At 50.4% G+C, this 23,417-nt stretch overlaps 1 protein-coding gene across 1 annotated transcript in view; it reads left to right on the top strand.

Annotated features, from left to right (window-relative positions):
* PTPRN2 (protein tyrosine phosphatase receptor type N2) overlaps positions 1–23,417 on the top strand; it is a 730,665-nt gene that overhangs the window by 104,692 nt on the left and 602,556 nt on the right.

Genomic DNA, 23,417 nt, shown 5'->3' with positions numbered 1-23,417 from the left:
TCAAGACTGAGCTGAGATCAACAGATGCTTACTTGACGGAGCCACCCACCTGTCCCCTAGTCACAGACTCACAGGACCACCGGAGAAAGCAGGTCTCGCTAATAGTTCCGAATCGCTCAGCCTGCCAGCCTGCGCGGAGTCTCTGTCGTCACTAGTCCGCATCCCCGCAGCACGCACAGGGCTGACTTAGAGACGACCGAGCAAGCAGGAGCGTGAATGCCCTGATCCTGTAAGCGGAGAACCGGCCGGTTCAGGTTCCTCTCGTTGGCTGTGTGGACTCAGGCCGAGCCTGCGTGTGTCTCTCTGCTCGTGGGGACCAGCCCCGTGTGCTCGTGGCCCTTTGTTCCTGCAGGGATGTGTGTGAGCCCAGGGACGGGGCAGAGTATGAAGGCGGTTTGTTCCCTGTACCCTGGGTGCTGGACTGTGCCGTGTGCCGTTTTCTCCGGAGCTCTGGTCTTTCAGGAGCCTACCCAGGATGCGGGTGGTTCTGCAGCTGCCGTCAGAATGCTGGGAGAGCCACAGCTCCTCACGCCACTGTTCTGGGGCGGGCGACAGGGAGGGCGGGAGGTCTCCCCAAGGTGCTGGTCCCGGGGTGGGCGACGGGGAGGGCGGAGTCAGGTCGCGGTGCTGTTCCCTTCTGGCCGCTCCAGCAACTTCACATGTGCGCCTTTTTCACCCAACTCGATTTTGGCATAACACGTTCATTTTAAGCTAACTGAGTGTATCACGAGTCGGCACCTAGTCCTGTCGTACACACTGAGCCCAGCTGGCTGCTCGCCACTCATCTGGAAGATTCCTGGGAATCTCCTGGGAAGTGAGTGTGTGAGTTTAGCACATGCACTGTACAGCGGGGCTGGGGGTGTCTCTTACTGGAAACATGCCCCCACCCCAGTGACCTGGCGAAAACGAGTGCACGCCTTTGTTTCCCTGCGTTGGTTAGTCGGGGGAAGAAAAGGGACAGAAATTGGTTTTATTTTTCCTCTAGTTCATGGCACCTTGACATGCAGGCAGATGGTGGAACACTGGGGGAAACCAGCCCTGAGTGGAGGGTGTGGGCTTCTGTGAGGCTGGGATCTTCTGCCGGAGTGCGGAGGCCAGTGGTCACCTTCTCCCAGGGCGTCTCCCTCGATGCTCCCCAGCACCTGGGAAACCCGTGTTAGCATGAGCTCAGACCTGCTTCTGGGCACCAGACCAGGGAAGGGGACTGAAGGTGAGAAAGGGTCACGTGGTGGGGGATGGGTTACCTGGGGAGGAGGGTTACCCTCGTGGGGGGAATGATCACCTGGGGGAGGGGTGGGTCATGGGGGGTGCAGGGTCACCTGAGGGGGATGGGTCACCCGGGGTGGGGACGGGAGGGTCATGCAGGGGGGCCACTCCGAGGAGAGGGCTGTAGGTGAGGAACTGGGAGGCAGGTCAGAACATACCTTCGTCTCTTTGTTTGGTCCCGCAGAAAAGACCCAGAAGCAGGGACCTTCCGAGACGTTCCGTTGGCAGGCACCCTGATTGTTGTGTGCGGTTGTTTGTCTTTCCATTTCAGCTTCTGCCTGGATCCGGACAGACACTGGTATTCTACCTAAGTAGCTCTTACCAGGCAGGGTCTTGGCCTGGAAATCCCACCTGCCTCAGAGGCTTGTCCCCTCCCTGGGGTGGGAGGGCAGCCGTCAGCACTCAGAAGACGACCACGTTCAAGGGCTCCGGGCTTGCCAGTGGGTGTCGGGTCAGGTTTCAGAGGAAAGGCAGATGTAGGCATCGGGTGGGTGCCTGTCCCCTGCAGGAAGGGCCTGGTCTAGTCGTTGACACACCGTCTGGGCTGGGGACAGGGAGGGCAGTGACCCAGCGTCCACGTGCTTCAGGCCCCTGGCAGTTGGCTTGTCCTGCAAGGCCAGGGCAGAGTGGACAGTGGCTGCCGCTGGGCCCACCCCCGTCCCAGGGTCCGGAGCCCGTGGGAGAAGGGTGGTGGCACTGCCATTCCCAGCAGACCCCACTCTTGGCTGGCAGTGACCATGCCGGGTGGGAGCGGAGTCTGTGTGCAGAGTGGGGCACTTTGAGAGTGATACGGTGAGGTGCTCTGGGACGTCCCCCACCCAGGGGCGGTTGTACCCTCCACTTCCCCGTCGGCAGCCCAGGCTGCCCTCTGCCCTGTCACCCGGGCGGTCACCCATGGTGGGCGGTGACCCGTGGGGCCTCACACCCGCAGGATGTTGTGCTGCAGTCCCAGAGTGATTCGGGACGAGTGGCGTCCTTCCTGCTGAGTTTTACTGTTAGGAAGGCACCTGGCGGGTGGGCTGCGGGGAGAGCACGGCTCGCCCAGGTGGGGGCCAGTGGCTACTGCTGCTCAGGGACGGCCGATTTGCCCAAGCGTGGCCCTTCTACACTCGTCACCTGCTTTCCTCCAGGGGCCTCCTGGCAGCTCAGGTACATGATGAATTTTTACAGGCTCCCACAGGGGGTTGACTCGTGGGCAGGGAGCAAGCCCACAGTTCCTAAAGATTTGTGGGAAAAATCTCGTTAATTCTCCCTCAGTTCATTTGCTCCTTTCCCAAGAAATGCAGTTGGTCAGTTTGCTACAAACCCATCCCCGGATTTATGGGTAACGCAGGCAAGACAAGGTGACGGTGAAGCCGTGGGCGCCCCATGTGGCGATTTCACTTTGCTGCCATCGGTGCAGATGTGGTGCTGGAGACAGGGCACCCGTGCTGCACCCATACCTATGTGTCCGGGCTGGCAAGGACCCGCTCATCCAGTGATCTGCGTCGTGCAGTGGGAGACAGTGGTTTGTTAGACGCTTGTTGAGGAGGGTTGAACGGAATGACTCTCTCTCCATCCTCAAAGGGCTCTGTCCTGCTTTAGTACTTACGTTATAGATTTCTGGGCCAATCCCTTTGACACTTTGTGTTTTTTTTTCTTCTTTTTCTTTTTTCTTTCTTTTTTTTTAAAGCAGGCTCCATGCCCAGTGTGGAGCCCAGTGTGGGGCTTGAACTCATGACTCTGAGATCAAGACCAGAGCTGAGATCAAGAGTTAGATGATTGACTGACTGAGCCCCCCAGGTGCCTGGGGACACTTTGTATTTTTAGAAATTTCTTTTAACTGACCAATGTGGGAAGTCTGTCTTCAGACACAGTCCTCTTCTTGTCTCCCCTAAAGTGAGAATAATGGAAGTAGATGAAATCTGTCTTAATTTTTTCAACAATGGAAATGTATTATTTTACTTTCAGATAAAAAAGGAAACACAGATTCGTTTCCTTCCATGCCTTTTCCATGTGCAGTTCTCTTTTTTTTTTTTTAGATTTTTTTTTTTTTTTGACAGACAGAGATCACAAGTAGGCAGAGAGGCAGGCAGAGAGAGAGGAGGAAGCAGGCTCCCCGCCGAGCAGAGAGCCCGATGTGGGGCTGGATCCCAGGACCCTGAGCCGAAGGCAGAGGCTTTAACCCACTGAGCCACCCAGGCGCCCCCCATGTGCAGTTCTCTTACAAGTAAAGCATTATACCCAATAAAGAAAGGAACATGCTGAATGGTGACTATCTGGGCAGTACAGAAGCGTATAAAGAATAAGATCAAAATCACCCACTTTCTCCTAAAACCCCAAAATAATCATTGTGAAGGACATTTGAGTGAATATCCTTCCAGATGCTTTTCTGGGAACAAAAATGGAATCCTCTAATTCTCCAGATTCTTCTCATCACTTGTAAAAATGCCAACTCCTTTACCCTGGTTTGCTGAGTAGTGTTCCACGGCTTCGTAAGGAAATACAGTTCTGTACTGAGCCAGTCCCCTAATGATGAAAACCAAGGTTTCAGGGTTTTTCCATTATACAGATACTAGCCCTTAATGACAGTCTTTTCTAAGTCCTTGTGTATTTGTGTGTGGAAAGGAAGCGTGGAAAATGTTGTAGGTTTCAGTGTTCTGTTTCAGCCCCTTTAAGTGGCGTGTAACGATGGTCTTCACTTATGCTTGGGGAAACCATCACTCTCAGGTTTTTAACTATGTCAGATGGTCAGAGACTGGTCTTCTGCTGAGTACGTGGCTGGTGCTGGGCTCGACCCTCATATACTTGTGTCAAGTCTGTGACCCTTCACAGACACCAAGGTCTCCAATTTGGGGTCTTTGTGGAAAGCGTCTCGCTCTTGGTGCAGGACCTGGAGGTGCTCGGTGCCTGACTATCAAGCCCTTGGAACATGTGTTTGAGGTGGTGTCTTCGCCTACAAGAAGACAGCTTTCTGGTGCGGTTCTCCAACTTTGTGGGCTATGGCCACCCAAGCTGTCTTGGTGGGTTTAATACACATTCTTTGTTCTTACAACTGAGTCTGGGGAGAGGGTCAGCGCAGAAGTGGTGACGTGTTTGAGTGTGGGCAGGAAGCTGGCAGGACCCAGTAGGATCCATGGCGTTCATGGAAATAGAACTCTTTCCTAAGTGATTTAGTACATTATGTGTAGGAACCACAGAATCTGAACTGCCTTTCCCATGGTCAATCCTCGTCCCTCCCAAGACTCAGTATTTCCACTTTGCAAAATGGGCTCCAAAAGATCTAGCTTCCCTGGGAGTGTTGTAAGATATACCACTTCAGATAAGCCCAGAGGGCTTTGCATATTGAGTAGTTCTGTGGTTAGTCTTTCAAAACACATCTTGCAATTAATATAAAATTATTTCTATATTTTATACTCTCTATATCTAACAGATATTTAATATTTAATATCTATATTAATACACACCAAGAATTGATATTTAAAAGAATGAGAGATGGCCTAGAATGAGGGTTGGCGAATTTTCCCGTAAAGGGGCAGGTGGTAAATATTTTTTACTTTGAAGGTCACATAAGGTCATTGTCTCTTTTTCCTCCTCTTTCCCCCTTCTTCAACCCTTTGAAAAGGCCCTATAAGAAGAGACCAAGGGCAGGTGTGGGTCTGAGGGCTGTAGTTTGCCGACCTGTGGTCCGAGTTCCTCCTACAGAGTTGCTGGCAATGGAAATTCTGCTGAGCCCTGTGTGTTGCAGCTGAACATCCAGCCTAACCAGCTTTTAAAGGGTGTTTTCACACAGTGTGAGTCATATTTGGCAATTTCCAAGAACATTTATGGTCATAAGGATTGAACTACAGACTTCCTCTCTCTTGGCTGTGATGGCCTAGTTTGCAGCAGAGCAGATTTCCTGCAAAGAACAACTAGAAAACCTGGATAGAAGACATGAGACGTATATTTGAAGGCATTGGGCAGCTGCTAAAGCAACCGGGAGTGGCCCAGATCCAACAGAGATGGGGCAGTGGAGAGCTGGCATCCGCAAGAGGCTCTTTCCCTCTGGGCATTTGCAGTTCTTGGAATAAGAGGCTGAGAAACGGGGGAGGAGTTGCCGGAGAAAGGCATGGAAAAGAGAGAGAAAGCAGCAGAACTCTTTGTCATCCCACACAAATGCACAGTCCTCCAGATCTTGAAGAGAAGTAGGCACAGGAAGAGGGTCCCACGCCTGTGGCTCTCCCCTGAGGCATTTGCCCCATTCTTGAGTTGCACAGCTAAAGGCTTATCTGAAGGATACGGAAAGGAAAGCAGAATTTTTTGTTTCATGATGCTAAAGAGACAGAACTGGAATTCCAGACTTTCTAAGAAAAAAGGGTCAGAGCCCACATCCCAAGTGTTCGCTGAGAGCCCTGACGAGTTACACTCCAGGTGTGTGGATAAACCAGAGATAGAATTGTCCTTACAACAATGGTGAGGGTTAGGCCTTGATTGAATTAAGTGACCTGGCCCTACTTGCTGCCGCTGCCGAACTGTGAGGAAGGTAAGACGATCAGGCACCCAGGGCCTCTGTAGTTTCGTAGCTGATGTCTGGCATTCAGTTGTTGAGGCTGAGTGGCCAAGACCAAGACACAAAGGCAGATAATGAAAAATGCTTATAATTATTGTACTTATCATAATTAAATTTTAAAATAACTGTGATTGCTATGTCAAAGGAAATAGATGACAAAATAGATTATTTTATGAGGGAAATGTATTCTTTCTTTAAATTTTTTAGAGAGAGAGAGAGAGAGAGAGAGAGCGAGAGCACATGTTTGAGTCGGGGGGGTGTAGAGTGGAGGGGCAGTGGGAGAGGGTGAGAGGGAATCTTAAGCAGGTTCCATGCCCAGTGCAGAGCGCAAGGTGGGGCTTGATCTCACAACCCTGAGGTCATGACCTGAGCTGAAATCAACAGTCACTTAACCCACTGAGCCATCCAGGTGTGCCCCCAGGGAAATGGATTCTATGAATAAAATAATCAGATGAAAATACTAGAGCTGAATTTAAAGACTTAGTGACGGAAGAGTAGACACGGCAGAAGAGCAGATGAGTGAAGTGGAAGTAGGTCAATAGGAAATGAGCAGGCAGAACAGCAGAGCAGGAAGCCTGGCCGTCTCAGAGGAGCACGCGGCTCGTGATCTCAGGCTTGTGAGTCTGAGCCCCACATTGGTGGAGAGATTATTCAAATGAATAAATAAAAACTTAAAAAAAGAATAATAGCACAAAGCTGATTAAAAACTCTAGAAAAGAGTATATGAATGTGGGACATGCCGTCATGTCGGGGAGTCCTGGAACAGGAGAGCAGACAGTACAGAGGCAGTATTTGAGGAGATAACATCTGAGATTTCTTTTTAAAACTGAAAAAAGTTTACCAAACCTTGGATATTAAAAGATCTGCTAAGTAGCTATTTTATAGCTGCATATTGGCAGTTTCATATGGTTCAACATCATAGAATGAATTCAAATCAACCCACGCCTCTGGGTATCATAGTAAAATTAGTAAAAACCGAAGTTGAAGAGAAAACCAGGAAAGTAACCAGAGAAAATACCTGTCAACCCAGAAATATAAGGCTCACTGAATTACTTTTCAAACGTAAAGATGAAGTAAAGGCATACCGAGACAAAACTCGAGATAGTCCAGCAAGAGGAGATTGTCACTGAAATATCAAGGGGAGTTCTTCTGACAAAGGAAAGAGCTCCTACTAGAAGCGGGAGGTGCAGGAGGACATGGAGAGCAGTGAGAGCGGCAAGCAGGGTGAACTCATCTGAGTACTGTGTGCGTGGGGGGACTTGCGTCCTTCAGTTCCAGCACCATGCTGGGTGCAGTGACCAGGCTAATGCTGTGATGAGCCAGGGATCCTGTTAGGAGTTCTAGGACAGCCACAAAGAGAACAGCTAGCAAGGGAGGAGCAACAAGGAGGTAATAAAAATAGTAAGGAAGAAGGCCTAAGGGAGAGAAATGATAAGATGGTAGGTGCAAACCCCAGTACACCAGTGACAGTGTTGAAAAGAAGTTGGTGGGGGGCGCCTGCATGCCTGTGTAGGCCGAGCACCTTGATCTTGGCTCAGGTCCTGATCTCGGGGTTGTGAGATCGAGCCCTGTGTGGGGCTTGGTGCTGGGCATGGAGTCTGCTTGGGAATCTCGCTCTCCCTCTCTCCTTTCCCCTTTGCCCCCTGCCACTCTGGGCTAAATATTTCAACTGAAAATTAAAGATTGACATTGAAAAACCAAACTGTATTATGTGCTCTTACAAGAAGCCATCTTAAATGTGGGATATAAAAGACATGAAGGGGCGCCTGGGTGGCTCAGTGGGTTAAGCCGCTGCCTTCGGCTCAGGTCATGATCTCGGAGTCCTGGGATCGAGCCCCGCATCGGGCTCTCTGCTCTCTCGGGGAGCCTGCTTCCTCCTCTCTCTCTGCCTGCTTCTCTGCTTGCTTGTGATCTCTCTGTCAAAAAAAAAAAAAAAAAAATCTTTAAAAGACATGAAAATAAGAGAATGGAAGAGGACACCATGAAAACACCTACAGAGCTGGCGTAAGTGTACGAATGTGTGGAGTTGATTTTAAGGTGGAAGCATGTTTAGGGATAGAGGGATTTTTTCAAAATTTTATTTATTTATTTGACAGACAGAGATCATAAGTAGGCAGAGAGGCAGGCTGAGAGAGGGGGGGAAGCAGGCCCTCCGCTGAGCAGGGAGCCCAACCTGGGGCTCGATCCCAGGACCCTGAGATCATGACCTGAGCCGAAGGCAGAGGCTTAAAACACTGAGCCACCCAGGTGCCCCCCAACATCATACATTTAATGCCTCTGATGTAATGGCAAAATACATAAAGCAAAAATTGAGAGAATCAAAGGAAAGATAGAAAACATGTGCAATCCCAGTTAGGCTTCAGCATCTCTCTCTAAATAATTGACAGAACAGACAAGAAAACCTCCCCCCAAAACCAGCCCACTAAATGCACAGGAGATCTGGAGGATGAGACGAGCAGACTTAACCTAATGGACACAGACAGAACTCACACCATCCAAACAGAATATGTGCTCTTTGCAACTGTAGTATTTACTGAATTTACTAAAATTGATCATATGTTGGCAAAAAGTGTCCTAAAGACTGAAATCACTCAAAATGTTTCTATGACTCGAGGAATTAAGCTAGAAACCCATAAAGTTAACAGAAAGTTCTTAGCTATTTGGAAATTAGCTACTCTTCTAAATACCCTATATATCAAGGAGGAAATCTCAGTAGAAGTTAGAACATATTTTGAACTGAACGATAATGAAAATACAATACTATAAACTTTTTGAGATGCAGCTAAAGCTACAGTTAGAAGAAAAGAATGATCTTTAGTGCTTTGTCAGAGAAGAAGAGAAATTGGAAATAATCTGCATATCCACTGCAAGAATTTAGAAAAAGATAGGAAATGGAACTTGAAGAAAATAATGAAGAACAAAGAATAATGTAACAGAAAACAAATGTGCAACAGAGAATGAGCAAAGCCCATTACTAGCTCCTTAAAAAGATTTTAATATAAATTCATGACAAGATTGATTAATAAAAAAGAGAAGGACCCCTTACTAATACCAGGGATGAAGTGTGGACATCACTATAGACCCTGTAGATGTTAACAAGACAATAAAGGAATATCGTGAATGATTTTGCCGTAAACTCAGATGCGATGGCAAACTTAGGAATACATACGGTTCTTACTGTGCGATTCAGCAGTTTCGCTCCTAGGTGTGTGTTCCCAATAGAAAAGCATGCTGAGGTGTACAAAGGGTGTGTGCACGAATGCTCCCGGCAGCTTCACCTCTGACGGCCCCAGACTGGAGCACCGTCTACTGTGTCTGTCGCGCGTGTGCAGAGGAACGTGCACGTGAACATGTTCACACGACAGAGTCCTACGGAAAATTACAAAACACCAACAGTGTCACCAGACCAGTGCAGGTGAATTTCACAAACACGACACTGAGAAAGGAGGCAGGTGGGAAAGCGTACACAGAGTGCGACTGCATTTCTGTGAAGTTGCAGGAATCGGGGAGCAGCGCTGTTGCAGTCCTTAGGGGCGCGAGGGGGCCATGTGGGGCGGCCATGCTTCTGGGTTGGGGTCTGTGTTTTGGTGGGTGTGCGCACTCAGAATTCTTCAGTCTGGCTCCCTCTCACGTGTGCGGAAGACATGTCGTATTTTACTAAAATGTCCATGAAAATGTTTCTCTAGCCGTGGTAACTTTCGTAGCGCTTTAAGCAGATGGCAGGGGCCATAACAAGTATTTCCACCACCAATCTCCCAGAAAACCTTTGCAGAAGGAGACTGTGAGCATGAAGGGGCCGTCCCCCTCCGGTCAGGGACGGGGCCTGAGCCAGATCTGGCATCCAGTGCCAACTCAGTATGGGCCGCGCACCCCTGCTCCCATCCGCAGTGGTCTGCGTGGCTGGATCCGTGTAGATGCTCGTTGGCCAAACCCAACTACGCTTTCTGTGCCCTGTCCCGTGTCATGGGTTGCGCCCCGTGCAGGCACGTCTACACATCACGGCTTTTAGTCTGCAGGATGCACACTGACCATCTACCCAGAGCGGTCTCTTCTCCTTCTTGTCGCACGAATGCCACACACAGTCTGGGGGATCTGGAAAACGCATCTTGGTCAAGTCCGGGAGAACACTCGAAGGCCCTGACCTCAGCAGCTGGGTCAGGAGAGGTCATGTGACCCATGCCGATCCAATCAGAGTGATTCGTAGGACTTAGAGACTTCTGGGCAAAGACCCCTTTTCCTCCTCAGGTGGGCGGGAAGGCAGGTGGGAGAGTGGGCCTCCATAGCCACCCATGGGATGGGGCCAGCAGGTGACTTCCCAGACACAGCGGGTGCGGAGCCGTCCTGAGGCAGCTGAGCCCATGTGGAGCCCTGCAGGGACGGATATGTCACGAGTGTTCTTGTGAGGTTGTGCAACTCATTCTCACGTAAGTGCACGTAAAACAGACTCTCACCATCGCGGCCCCGGGTCGTACAGATCCCTCCGCTCGGTAGCAAGGGCCAGGGGTCAGCTTTTGCTGTGTTCCTTCTGTGGTTCCCACTCAGTGTGATTCTCTTGTCTGCCAGCCTCCTTACAAAGCATTTTAGTTTAAGCAGATCCCACGTTGTGCAAGAAAGCTTTGTCACCTCGTGTTGTCTTCAGGAGTTGTCTAGGTCTGGAGAGTGTCCTTACGCTTTTGGCCTCTGCGGATCCTTCATATTCTACCCCCTGGCTCGTTTCCCTCTAATGATTGCTTTTCTTCGGCGATTTGGGCTTGACATTTCAGACCCCATTCGTTCACAGTCCACGCCATATTACGGGAATCTGCTCCTGCATCAATTTGAATTCAAATTGCATCTAAGTGAAAAGCCTGTGCATTTAGTAAAAAATCAGAAAACCAGCCTACTTCCATCATTCTCTACATTTGCAGGCTTTCAGTTCTGACTGGAGTGTTTTCCTCTCAGACAGGACTCTGCTGTTTGGAACGGCAGCTTGAGCACAGCTGAGCCCTGGGCAGCCTGGGAAGAGGTAGCCAGGACAGGACTGCAGGCGGGAACGGGGTGAGACCAGCGGGAGCCGATGCGCCTCCGAAGTCTGTGGAAGTGGAGGGTCAGGACCGAGGGCCAGAGCTGTTGGACGGCGACAGGAGGCGAAGCTCATTGCAGAGCTTGGTGGCGAGGAGGAGCCTGAGGCGCGAAGCCAGGAGGGCAGGTGAGTGCTGGCTCGAGTCAGCACTGGACCCCTGAGCAGCACCCGGGCTGCGGCAGGAACAGCCCTAACGCAGGACTGCGCTCACTGGCCTCCCCTGAGGCTTCTGGTCCCGGCCATCTTCATGGATCTGCTAGAATGAGCCGCTGGGTCTCATATAAATATGTTCTTCCTGGAGACACTGAGCGGCCCGTCCTGTTGAGAGACAAAACCGTGTTCCAGGGGGTCTTGGCGTTGGAAAGCCTGTCCTCAGGGCAGTCACTGCCCAGGGCACAGGGATAGCCAGTCACTGACTTGTCCTTGGCATGACCCATGTTACCCCCTGAAAAGCATCAGAAAGCGGATTCTTCAGTGGCACCAAGTGTATGACAGGACAGTGCGTTAATGACAGAAGGAGCCAGAGCCTGGGGTTGGAGCCTTGGGGAAGTCCAGGCTTTTTGGCCAGACAGTCCTGTCACCCAGAATGGTTCCACTGGATTGGGCTGGGGTTCTCCGCCCCCTCGCCTCTTTCCTGCGGCACAGATGTGCTGGCACTAGGCGGCAGAGCAAGGGTTTGGGCTGCGAGCGCGAGACATTCCTGTTTCACTGTGGTTCCTTTCATGGCTGTAAACTCCCACTGCTACGGAAGATGGTTGTTTTTATCCGAAAAGACTCCGAGAGAAGTGAGTGAAATGCTGACACAGACCGACTGAATCCCTTCCCTGTGGGTTCGGGCTTCCTGGCTCTCCAGACCTGCCACGGTCCACCTGGGTTCCTGACCGGAGGTGCCTCACCCTGGCAAGCTGCGAACAGTGATGGATGCTGTGCGCCATTAAAAGGATTTGGGGGTCATTTTTAAAGTTCTGTTTAAGTTCCAGCTGGGTAACATCTGGTGCAGTGTTAGTTCCGGGGTTTATGAAGCGGTCGCTATAGTTTTCTAAGGACCGGAGGTGATGTTAAGCGAGAAAGGGAGCTAAGTTATATAAGTAACATGATCTCAAGCAGGAAAGCGTTCTCGAAAGGGAAAATAAAGAAGGAAATAAGCCTGAATGCCAGCGCAGTTCCTCCGGTTGGCGGTTGGGACCGTCGTTTCCTTCTCTGTTGGCCGCGTGCCCGGACGCCCTCGGGGAACAGCCTTCGTGGCTCTCGGGAAAGGCCTCTCCGAGGGTCTCCCCGTCGCGCTCTTTCTGCGTGAGGAGAGCAGACGCGCGCTCTTCCGGGCTCTGAATCACACCGTCCCGGGATATGTTCAGCGCCTCATGCTTCCCTACTTGAAAAAGTACTCTTTAATTTTTGCCTGAAGTAAAATGTTTGGTTTGCACGTCAGTCCTGTGGGAGCCGGGTTCGCACGGGGCTCCTGCTCACAGGACCCCGTGGGGTTTTGGGTCCTCAGCCCCCTGTTTATCCCTTGATTGGAGGAGCCCCTGAAACTTGGAAACCGAGCAGAATGTGTTCAAACTAGGCAGTTTAGATACTGAGCCGTCAGCTCAGCCGTCAGCTCAGGAGTCGGATTTTAGCCCCTTTTCTGCTGGCAAACCAGACAGGACTTTCTCAGTGTGTAATTCCGGTCTCAGCTGCACCCCACAGGCCCTCTCCGGTCTCTACCTTCTCCATAGTACGCGCTTCCCCAGCAGCTTGTGCAGGACGGGAAGCTCCTGTCTTGTCCAGCCCAGCCAGCTTCCTTCTTCCAGGGTCCGTCTCGGCCCCCGCTGCCCTCCGTGTGGGTCTGCACTGTCCCTTCTTTACCGACACATCTGCTTGGGTGCCTAGTTAGGCCAGCCGACGCTCCCGAGTGGGGCTCTCTGATCCGCCGCCCCAGATCCGTGCCGATGGAGCGCGGTGCCCCCCTCGGGGCCCCCCGGTGTGCTTGATGGCCCTCTAGGTCAGCGTGGGTCTCCTGAGGCACTCTGTCGTAACAGCGGATCTCCGCATCTGTCTCTCTACCACTGTGTCCGTCAGGGTTTCCAGAGAAACGGAGTCAATGTGTACACGCGCATCTGTGTGTCTGTGGAGAAGTTTATTTTAAGGAATTGGCTCACGTGACTGTAGGCGCATGAGTCCCAAGTCTGCAGAGCAGGTCCGCGTCTGCAAACTCAGGCAGGAGTCCGAGCTGCGGTCATGGGGCCGACTTCTTCCAGACACCCAGCCTCTGCTCTCCAGACCTTCCTCTCACGGGATGGCGTCCCGCATGATGGAGGTCACGCCCGTCAAGTCGGTGGAGGTGGCTGGCAGTCACACTTAAAAGACAGCGTCACAGCTACATGCCTATGTCAGTGTTCGTCTAAATAGGTGGGTGTGACCGCTTCGCCAAGCCCACTTATGTGACTGACCAAGCAGGACCAGCTGGGGACCCCTCCAGCTGTATGTGCCTCAGACTCACTGAGGAGGACCCGGGAGGGTCAGGTCTGTAGTTCCTGTCTTCGTCTCCAGCAGTAAGGGCCCATCTCTCTGCCATTGCACGGAGCAAGGTGCCCTTGGGCGGTCAGAGCCGGTGTGCTCTTTTACAGACTTTCGCAGTGGGAAACTGTTGCTGGGCAGGGTTTCTGAAAATCAGGTCCCTCTTTGCTCCTTGAGTGAATTCCATCATAGCTCAGCAGCAATCAGTATGGCTTCTTGTTTTATCTGTGTGTCGCTTCCGCTCGGGCGGCAGCTTAATGAGGTCAAGTGGAGAATGGACTGCCCAGTGACCAGCCCAGTGAGACCACTCGGGCTGCTGCCCGGGCCTCTTTCCACGTGGGGACACGCTGTGTGAGGTGCTCCTGGGCCCCGTGTCCTCCTGCATCTCCTCCTGTGAAAACCACTCGGCATCTTGGGGTGGGAGACCCTGGGCCGGCATGGTCAGCCCAGAGTGGGCCCAGCAGGTGCTTCCCAGGGCGGGCGTGCCGCGTCAAAGCTCCCAGACTTTTCGTGTGCTCTCTACGCCCTCCGGTTTCATTTTCTTCATCTATAAAGTGCAAATAATGAGTTACTGCTTCAGAGGGGAGTGTGAAGATTGAGTGAAATGAAACTATTGAGCACAGACACGCAGCGCGTCCTAGCTGGTGTGTGACGGAGTTCCGGTGCGGTCTTGGTTCTCTGGGCCTAGCAGGGCTGTCACGTCTCTGCTCCCGGATCCCCTCCTGGTGCAGGAGGGAGCCAGACTCACCGCCAGGATCCCCTCCCGGAGGAGAGTCCGGGCCGAGCTGCGCGCTCGGGAAGAGTCAGTCTGGGACTCGCTGTCGCACTGCGGAGGTTGCCTCGGGGAGGGTCCAGGGAGAGTCCAGGGACTTCACCGCCCGCCGCTTGCATTCCAGAAGACTCTCGGCTCACACACCCCTGCGGCCCCTCGGGCAGGGTGGCCCCCAGTGTCACCTGCTCCAGGGGCTGCCGAGGCCTGGCGGGCAGCTGGCACGGAGGAGATGTGGTTTCGCACTCCCCGTCCTCACCAGCGGGTCTCCTGCTGCTCCTCCCGGCTGACTCCCTGCCCAGGCCGCTCCTTTGTTATCTTAAAAACTGTTACCCTGTGACTTCCCTCACTTGTGGAAGTCCAGAAACAAGACAGAGGATCACAGAGGAATGGGGGGAATAAAATCAGAAAATTCGAGAGGAAGGGGCGCCTGGGGGGCTCAGTTAGTTGAGCCTCTGCCTTTAGCTCAGGTCATGATCTCAGGGTCCTGGGATCGAGCCTGCATCAGGCTGTCTGCTTAGGGGGGAGTCGCTTCTCCCTCTCCCTCTGCGCCTTCCCCCAACTTGTGCTCTGTCTCTCAAATAAATAAATAAAATCTTAAAAAAAAAAAAAAAAGAGAAGTGTTGGGGCCAATTCCACATTAAAACTGTTAACCCCCTAGGGCCTGCCTGGGCCTGCTTAGCCATAGTGACTCCATGTTGCCAAGGTAGACATTTTGTTGTTTAATAAATGCCTCAGCAGTTACTGATATGAGTTCCAGGTAACTGTTCCTAAAACGCACACCTAAAACAAGGCCATTTTGTTTAATAAACGCCTCAACAGTTATTAATATCGGTGCCAGGTAACTGTTCCTAGAACGCACACCTAAACCAAGGCCAGACAGGTGGAGACATCCAGTCAGCCAAAGCCACATACGTGGAGGTCTGCAGTGTTGCCCTATAAAACTAGCCTGTAAGACCAAGGGACGGTCGCTGTCTTCGGAGGCGGCCCTGGCCGGTCAGCCTGACTTCTAATGCTTGGCATAGAATAAAGCTTTGCATAACTTTCACTTTGTCTCAGTCTCGTGCCTTTGGTAACGGACCCGACAGAAGAAAATCAGAGAGGCAGACAACCCTTGAGACTCCTGACAGCAGGGCACAATCTGAGGGCTGGCGGAGGGGAGGTGGGTGGGGGGTAGGGTAACTGGGTGATGGGCATGAAGGGGGGCACGTGATGTGCTGAGCACCGGGTGGCTCTATTTTTTTAAGATTTTATTTACTTGACAGAAAGGTGAGAGAGGGAACACAAGGAGGAGAAACAGCAGAGGCAGAGGGAGGAGCGGGCTTCTTGGCTGAGCAGGGAGCCCCACAGGGGACTCGATCCCAGAACCCTGGGATCATGACCTGAGCTGAAGGCAGATGCCTGACCGACTGAGCCCCCCGGGCGCCCCTGCGAGCACTGGGTGTTGTACGCAGTCATTGAATGGAATCATTCAACTCTAATCCTGAGACAGAAAAAGAAAAAAAAAGTGATGGTGTTTGAGGTAAGTTTCCATGCAGACGCTCTCCTCAGGTTTTCTTGCTTTGGGCAACCTCGCAGAGAACGAGGCCCCGTTGTGTTGGACTGGAATTCCCGTCCAGGAAGCTGGCCTGTGCCCCACCGGTGCCATCCCCCCTTGTCACTTTGTCTTTGGAGAGCAGCCTGGAGCGCACAGGGCCTGTTGGTCTTGTCTTCTGGCCCCCTCCGGTGCCCGTGACCTCCAGATACACCACACCGAGCGTGTTCAGGCCGGCCGGGCTCGGCCGAATCACCGGGAGGGGGTGTGCCAGGCGGTCACCAGGAAACCTGTGCTTATCACCTCAGGCCACACTCGGTGCCGCAGGTCACAGGGTTTCAAGCAGCATTTGCTGCTTCAGGTGGAGAAGCGGGTCTCTTCCTCATCTTTTTTCTCATTTCCTCCTTTTATTTGACTCTCTGTGAGACATGCAGGAGTCTGGGTTTGCATCTGAAAGGAGGATCTGGCAGGTTTCAGAATCTTCCAGCTCCCGTCCACGCCCAGATTGGTAATTGGAGACGTCGGACGGTGTTCCGGAGCCGCCGTCGAGGGGCTTTGCTGATGCCCCTCCGTGTGTGTGTTCGGTTCTCCCAGTCCAGAGCAGCCCGTCTCTCCCTCCCCGCCGTGTGGCTGCCGGCTTTGCAGATGGGAAGCCCACCTCGAGTCTGCGGTGCTGGGGGTGGCTCTCGGGTGCAGCGGAATTTCCTTGCGGGCCGGTGATGACACAGCTGGCCATCTCTGAGGCGGGGTTCCGCAGGCTGGTAAAATTAATGAATTCCAGCAAAATGGCATGTTTAAATGGCACTTTTTTCATAGGTCCCCTTAGAATGGTGGATTTTGCTGGGGTGTTTCGGTGCTGAATCTTGGTTTCCAGTGGGCACCCCGGCTGGTCTCTCAGAGCTCACCGGTCTCTAGTCTCAGCACCGGTGCCGCAGGACCTTCTCGCCCTGGTGGTGGAGGAGGACCTGACTGCGATGGTTAAGGCGGCTTCACGGCTGTGCTCCAGACCTCGAGGAGGGTAGTGACGCTGTTTTCTGAGCTGCTGCTGACGAGCACGTGGTGGGGGATGTGTGACCCCTGCTTCTGCCGGAGCCTCTAGATTTCGGTGCCATCCCGCTTGCATCCAACAGGACGTACGGCTCTCAGGGCAGCACAGAACATACTGGAGAGAAAAACCCAGCAATTGGCTGCACTATTCAGCTTCATTTTTTTTTCCACTCTCATGGAAACCATAAGATTGTTTTTGTGTTTCAGATCAAACATGTTTCTGAGCAAAGAGTACATTACCCAGCTGTCTTCAAAGCCATTACTTATCACTGTTCAAATTTAATCCCAGCCATCTGTTCATTTCTTTCTTTCCATTTCTGTTTCGGGCACGTCACAGGAAGGCTGCTTCTTGACATATCTCACTTGGAGGATCTACAAAAAGGAAAATATGTCAGAAGCGTTCGATAACATTTTGTCGGTGCATTCTGCATAAATAATTAAAAGTTATATTCCACTTCGGATTCAGTAACTCTGCCCTTACCTCAACCTAAAACAGATTAGAAGACTCCAAGAAGCAAAATGAATCTTCTATTAATATTTCTTCATGGGGGGGTCTCAGTACTGGGCCACAGGTAAAATTCTTCCTTTTAATTGTGGTTTAGTCGGAGTTTTTATCTGAAGACCGAGACTAAATTACAGTACGTGGTGTTTACACTACTGTATTACTAATTGCAGTGCACCTGATAAATGTGTATAACGGGCTTATTTTTATTCCAAGCCTGGATCAGAATGTGATCCCCACAGGGTTGAGGCTGTAGGACAGTTGTCACTCCAGAAACAAACTGGAATTCGCTGAATTTTGTCAGAGAGGGACCTTGGCGGAATGAGGCATGTGGTTGCTCTTTGAAAGCCCCAAGCTTTGGAAAGGTCAAGAAGATAACGGGTGGCATTGCTCCACTGACTCTCTTGGAACCCCGGGTGCTTTATTCCTGAGGACTGTGGCCCCGTGGGACTCGACACATCTGTGACGTGGCCGTGCTGGGACCATGGACATGTCTCTCTACAAAGAGTTGGGCTGAGGCTGCTTCGCTCCGTCCACAGACACCCTGGGGGACATGTTTCAGGAACGGGACTGCAAGTGAAGGGAGACGGGAGTCGGCAGCCGGGTGATTCTTCTGGAAGCCCATGTGGCTGAGAATGAAGATACTGTTTTCATGATTCACGTTAGCCCCTGTCTCTGGGAAGGGAAAAGAACTCAGAAATCATGCCTACGTGTGTAAACTGATTAGCCGTAATATTCAAGAAGCCTTCCCTTCTCCGAAACGTCTCCTGAGTTGAAAGCACGAGACAGCTCTGCACACATGCTGATCTCGTTTGCGTTTGATGAAGAGGGAGGAGCACATGCCCGCCCTCTGCCTAAAGCAGCCCTGGACGCCCCCACCCTCGAAAGACAAACCGAGATTTGTTTCTGAAAAGAGCCCCCAGGAGACCAAGGTGTGCAGGTCAAAGGGCACGTGTGGCAGGTGGGACCCATGACAGGAGGGTGATCTCCCCGCCAGTGGTCTGTCCCAAGCTTCTCTTTACTGCGGCCACCCCCCCCCCCCACCTCCGCTGTGCCCTGGGTCATGGTAAGGCCCAGGAGCTCCTTTTTGGCCTGCTTTGGAAAGAAAAACAGTGGCTGTTTGGGGAGAGAGACTGTTTTCTCCATTCCTTGCTCACTTACTGAAGTGCTTGTACGCACATTGGACAGAAACCGATTATAATACGGCGTATCCCTACTTCCCTTTGGAGACTTTTTCCTAATAAGTTTTAAAATGTTGATTCCAGTACAGTTAACACAGTGTCGTCCGAGCTTCCGCTGTAGGATGTGGTGACTCAGCGACTCTGCATGACTCGGTGCTCTGCTCCTCGTAAGGGTCCGCGTTGATCCCCGTCACCCATCCCCCCCGCCCCACTCCGGTCACCATCCGTGTGCTCCGTAGTTAAGGGTCCGTTTCTGGTTTGTCCCTCTCTTTTCCCTTTGTTCCTTTGTTTCGTTTCTTAAATGCCACATACGAGGGAGCTCACACGGCGCTTGTCTCTCTGTCTGGCCTCGCTCAGCGCAACACTCTCCAGCTCCGTCCATGTGGCTGCAAACGGCAAGATTTCATCCTTTTTATGGCCGAGTAACATCCCACAGTGCGTGCGACCCCGTGGTCTCTATCCATCCTCTCCCGACGGGCACTTGAGCTGCTGCCATCATCTGATCACCGCAAACCGCAGCAGAAAGCACTGGGGGGCGGGGGGGGGGGGGGCGCATCCTTCGGATCCCGCTTCCGCCGCGTTCCGGGGGAACAGCCCGTGGCGCCGTCACTGGCTCTTAGAGCAGCTCGACATTTCCCTTTCCGAGACCCTCCACGCTGTTTTCCACGGTGTCCGCCAGCTCGTCCCGCCAACGGCGCGCGACGGAGCCTTTCTCCCTCGTCCTCCCAACACCTGCTGTTCTCGTGGTTTTGATTTTAGCCATTCCCACGGGTGTGAGGTGGTGCCTCGTTGTGGTTTTGATCTGCATTTCGCTGATGATGTGATGCTGAAGGTCTTTTCATGTGTCTCTTGGCCATCTGGATGTCTTATTCTTTAGAGAAATGTCTGTTCATGTCTTCTGCCCATTTTTATTTTTTTTTAAATTTTTAATTTCTTTTCAGCGTAACAGTATTCATTGTTTTTGCACCACACCCAGTGCTCCATGCAATCCGTGCCCTCCCCAATACCCACCACCTGGTTCCCCCAACCTCTCACCCCCGCCCCTTCAAAACCCTCAGATTGTTTTTCAGAGTCCATAGTCTCTCATGGTTCCCTCCCCTTCCAGTTTCCCTCAACTCCCTTCTGCCCATTTTTAAATTGGATTATTTGTTTTTTGGGTGTTGAGTTGTATCGGATTTTTAAAAAAAGATTTTATTTATCCATTTTGACAGAGAGAGCACAAACAGGGGGAGTGGCAGGAGGAGAGGGAGAAGCAGGCTCCCCGCTGAGCAGAGGGCCAAACGCAGGGCTTGATCCAGGACGCTCGGATCATGACCTAAGCCGAAGGCAGTGGCCTAACCCACTGAGCCACCTGGGTGCCCCAAGCTGATTTTATATATTTTGATCAGATTTTATATATTTTGGATATTAACTCTTAGTCAGATATGTCATTTACAAATATTTTCTCTAATTCTGTAGGTTGCCTTTTAGTTCTGTGGACTATTTTCTACACTGTGCAGAAGGTTTTTTTCTTGATGACGTCCCAGTAGTTTATTTTTGCTTTTGTTTCCCTCGCCGCAGGAGACCTATCTAGGAAAACGTTGCTCCAGCTGATGTCAGAAATCAGGGCTAGTGCTCTCTTCTAGGACGTTCATGGTTTCAGGCCTCACATTCAGGTCTGTAATCCATTTTGAGTTTATTCTCGTGCAGGGTGAGAGAAGGTGGGCCAGTTTCATTCTTCTGCACGTGGCTGTCCAGTTTTCCCAATACCATTTTTGAAGAGATGGTCTTTTTCCCATTTATTTTCTTGCCTCATTTGTCAAAGACTAATTGACCGTGTGATTGTGGGTTTGTCCCTGGGCTCTCTACTCTGTTCCATTGATCTGTGTGTGGTTTGTGCCAGAACCATGCTGTCCTGGTGACCATGGCTCTGCAGTGTCCGCACCTGTAATACCTCCGGGTTTGTTTTGTTTTATTTTTTCAAGATTGCTTCAGCTATGCACGGTCTCTTGTGGTCCCTACACATCTTAGGATTGTTCCAGGTCTGTGAGAATGATGTCAGGGTTTGATGGTGGTTGCATGACATCTGTAGACTGTGCTGGGTGGTTGAGACACATTAACATTTGTTCTTCCAACCCATGAGCGTGGGATGTCTTTCCATCCGTGTCATCTTCAGTTTCTCTCGTCCGTGTTCTCTGGTTTTCAGGGTACAGGTCGTTTGCCTCCTTGTTCAAGTTTATTTCTGGATATTTTTATTATTTTTGATGCAATTATAGATGGGATTGTTTTCTTAATTTCTCTTTCTGTTACATTATTAGTGTATAGAAATGTAACAGATTTCTGTACGTTGATTTTGTATTTTTCAACCTTACTGAATTCATTTATCAGTTGTAGTGGATTTTTGGTGGAATCTTTAGGGTTTTCTAGGTATAGTATCATGTCATCTGCAAATATGAGAGTTTTACTTCTTCATTACCAATCTGGGTGCCTCTTAATTCTTTCTGTTGTCTGATTGCTGTGGCCAGGACTTTCGGTACTGTGTTGAGTAAGAGTGAGGAGAGTGGACATCCTTGTCTTGTTCCTGACTTTAGGGGAAAAGCTCTGTTTTCCCTCACTAAGTATGAATATTCACTGTGGGTTTTTCATAGATGACCTTTATTATGTTGAGGTGTGTTCCCTCTAGACCTATTTTGTTGAAGCTTTTATCATGAATGGTTTTGGTGCTTTGTCAAATGTTTTTTCTGCATTTATTTAAACGATCATGTGGTTCTCCTCCTTTCTCTTATTTTGACGGGTCATGCTGACTGATTTGATCATACCACCTTGCATCCTGGAAACAAAGCCCACTGGATCATGGTGAAAGACTTTAAAGTTCATAGTTGGATTTGGTTCGCTTCTATTTTGTTGAATATTTCGCACCTATGTTCGTCAGAGATCCTCGCCTGGAGTTTTCATTTTTTTGGTGTCTTAATCTGGTTTGGTGTCAGGGTCATGCTGGTCTCATAGAATGAATTTGGAAGTTTTCCTTCCTCTTGTGATTTTGGACTAGTTTGAGAAGAATAGGTATTACCTCTTCTTTAAGTGTTTGGTAGAATGTGCTGGTGAGGCCGTCTGGTCTGGGACGTTTGTTCGTGGGGAGTGTTTCCATTACTGATTCGATTTCACTGTTGCTTATCAGTCTGTCAGATTTTTTGTTTCTTCCTGCTTCAGGGTTGGTAGGTTGTGTTTCTGGGAATTTATCTGTTTCTTCTAGGTTGTGCGATTTGTTGGCGTATAATTTTTCATACTTGTTAGTTATTTGCATTTCTGTGGTGCTGGTCATGTTTTCTCCTTTTCCATCTGTGAGTTTATCTGAGTCCTTCATCTCTCTCTCCTCACTGTTGCTTTTGTTTGGTTTGTTGTTGTTGTTTTGAGTCTGGCTGGAGCTTCATCGATTTCCTGATCTTTCAGAGAACCAGCTCCTGCATTCATCGATCTGTTCTACTGGTTTTCTGGTTTCCATCCCATTTATTCTGCTCTGCTCTTTATTATTTTCTTCCTTCTGTTGGGTTTTGTTTTTTGTTTTTGTTTTGGGCTTTATTTTTTTTTCTAGCTCCTTCAGCTGTAAAGTTAGGTTGTTTACTTGAAATTTTTCTTGCTTCTTCAGGTGGGCCTGCGCTGCTCTACACGTTCCGCTTAGAAGGGCCTGTGCTGCATCGTCGAGATTTTGGACCGTTGTGTTTTCATTTGTCTCCATGTATATTTTCATTTTCTACTTGATTTCTTGGTTGGCCCGCTCACCGTTTAGTAGGTATTATTTAACCTCCACGGACTTGTGGTCTTTCCAGATTTTGTCTTGTGGTTGATCTCACTTTCAGGGTGGTCTGGTCAGAAAAGATGCGTGGTAGGACTTTGGTCTTTTTGGATTTGTTGACACTTGTTTTGTGGCCTAATACGTGGTCTGTTCTGGAGGGGGTCCACGTGCACTTGGAAAGAATGTGTCTTCTGTGTTTTAGGCTGGAATGCTGTGAACGTCTCTGTTAAGTCCATCCGGTCCAGTGTGCCATTCAAAGGTACTGTCTCCTTGTCAATTCTGTTTGGATGATCGTTCCATTTATCTAAGTGAGGCATTAGACTTCTCTGCTCTCACTGTATTACTATGGATTACTTCCTTTGTGTCTGTTATTAACTGTTTATACATTGGAGGGCTCCCTGTTGGGTGCATAAATATTTATAATTGCTGTATCTTCTGGTTGGACTGTCCCCTTCGTTGTGTTCTAGTCCCTTCTTTGTGGAGAGCTTTTGGATAAAATCATGTGCTTGAGAGCATAACAATTAGCAACGTACCGGGCTTCCAGAGAACATCTGTGAGTAAATAATGGGTAGGAAAAGTCTGTACCTGAGGTCGATTTTCTGTCTGTCTACACTGGTTGTAAAGGTTTCCTCTTTTGGGAGTAGGCTTTGAAACAGAGACACCCCTTGCTTCTAGACTGTAGATGGTAAAATAACGAAATGCTAAGCTTCCAAAGACTTCAAAACATTATTTGCAATCTTAGAAATCTCTTGTTGGTGAATATTGGCAAAGTAAAGTGATAGTAGGCTTGGTAATTATGCTGTTTACTTGGAGCGCTCGAGGCACATACATCATTCTAATTCTGCTTGGCCGCGCTGCTGACTGTCCTCCTGGCTCGAAGCGGAAGACGAAGATCTGTGCGAATCAGTATCAATTCTTCAGGAGTAACGAGGGAAAGAAAGAGCTGACGCTCATTTGACTTTCCACTTTAACAATGTTTCTGTGAAGCTGTGCATTTTTTCTGAGCCCTCAGGGCTCCCCAGTGCCCTTGATACAGACTTCCTGCATCTATGATGCCTAATTAAGGCAGAGAAGGGATGTGGGCTTGTTACAGTGTGCGTAATGTTTGCAAAACAGCCATTTCCTGAAAGGGGCTTCACGTGGAGAAAGCTTACCAGGCTTCCGCTGTCCTCCCAGTAGTATCTCCGAACAGTGGAGGCACATATAGACACTGTCGGTCGGTCATAGGAACCACACTGCCCAAGACACATGCTT

The sequence above is a fragment of the Lutra lutra genome, chromosome 11 (genome assembly GCF_902655055.1).
Source record: "Lutra lutra chromosome 11, mLutLut1.2, whole genome shotgun sequence".
In the NCBI taxonomy this organism is placed as follows: domain Eukaryota; kingdom Metazoa; phylum Chordata; class Mammalia; order Carnivora; family Mustelidae; genus Lutra; species Lutra lutra.
The sequence above is the reverse complement of the archived record's forward strand: the minus strand, read 5'-3'. Positions and strand labels throughout refer to the sequence as shown.